The sequence below is a fragment of the Paraphaeosphaeria sporulosa genome, assembly GCF_001642045.1.
Source record: "Paraphaeosphaeria sporulosa strain AP3s5-JAC2a unplaced genomic scaffold CC84scaffold_14, whole genome shotgun sequence".
Lineage (NCBI taxonomy): Eukaryota > Fungi > Ascomycota > Dothideomycetes > Pleosporales > Didymosphaeriaceae > Paraphaeosphaeria > Paraphaeosphaeria sporulosa.
In genome coordinates, this window is record NW_017253373.1 from 701,673 (window position 1) to 702,960 (window position 1,288).

The following is a 1,288-nucleotide window of genomic DNA, read 5'->3' on the forward strand; positions in this document are numbered from 1 at the left end:
GCCTTAATTACCTCTATAACCTCCGTACCTAGTACCATAATGCTATTGCTGCAGTACCCCTCGCCGCCGCTTATAGGAATGATATGGCCATTTAGGCTATGGGCTTGAAGTTCGCGCGGGCCTAGAAGCAATTTAACCTAGAGCTGGCAAACTATAGGCGCGTCGCGGCTCACACCAGAACCCTAATAGGTGTAGTGACCTAGGTCCCTACTATAAGTCCTTAATTCCTTAGCCTAATCCTGCATAAGTAGCGCCGCGTTACCTCTACTTTTAAGGTACTTGTAGGTTTTATGCCACTCCTAGAGGTTATTATATATTCGCGCTTTAAATATACTTAGAACATAGGCTAACAGCTTCTTAGGCTATAAACTATATTCTGCCTACCGTAGCGGATAACGCTGAGGACTCCAATAGTAGTGATAATAATAATAAGGGTAAGGAGGTTGCTGGTAATAGTAGTAATAATGATAAGGAGTAGGTATGGCGTAGGTAGCACGTAGGGTTTAGATAGAGTTTAGTGTCTAGTCTAGGTAGATACCCTTATGAGCTATAGGGCTTTTTAATAATATACTTAATGGTTATATTCTATGCGTGCTTTACGTGCTCTCAACCTCTTTCTTATAGGTGGAGAGCTTTTCCCGTTTTTAAAAGCCTAGAGTAATTCACCCATGTCCTCGAAATCCGATTCTGTGGTAGGCATTATAGAGGTTAAGGGTAGTATAGTAATATGCGCCTAATAAGTGGTCTAGCGTCTCCCTAACTAAGGGAAGCGGGTACTAATCTTTAATAGTAATAGTATTAAGTCCTCTATAATTAATGCAGAGTCGTAGTGTCCTATCTTTCTTTAGGATAAATAGGATTGGTGCTCTAGCTAGGCTGGTATTATACCTAATCTATCCCTTTTAAAGAGCCTCTTCTAAGTACTTATAGAGTACTCTAAGCTTACATTTAGAGAGGTTGTATAACGGTCTATAGGGGGGTTCTTTCCCTTCTATAATAGGGATCGCGTGATTAGACTCCTTAAAGTTTAGGGGGGTTAATACTACTTTCTTATTAAACATATCACTATATTCGCGTAATATATTTAGAAGGCTTGGCGCTTACGCTACACGTGCCTTATTAATATGGGTGAGGTGCTCTAAGCTTACACTACTAGACTATAATATACCTAGAAGGAATGGGTTAGAGCTAGTTCACTCTATATCCTCTTTAAAATCTTATGTAGTAATAAGTTGTATTATAGTCTTAGTGTAGCCCTAGCGCCACGTTTAAGAACTATAACTAAGGT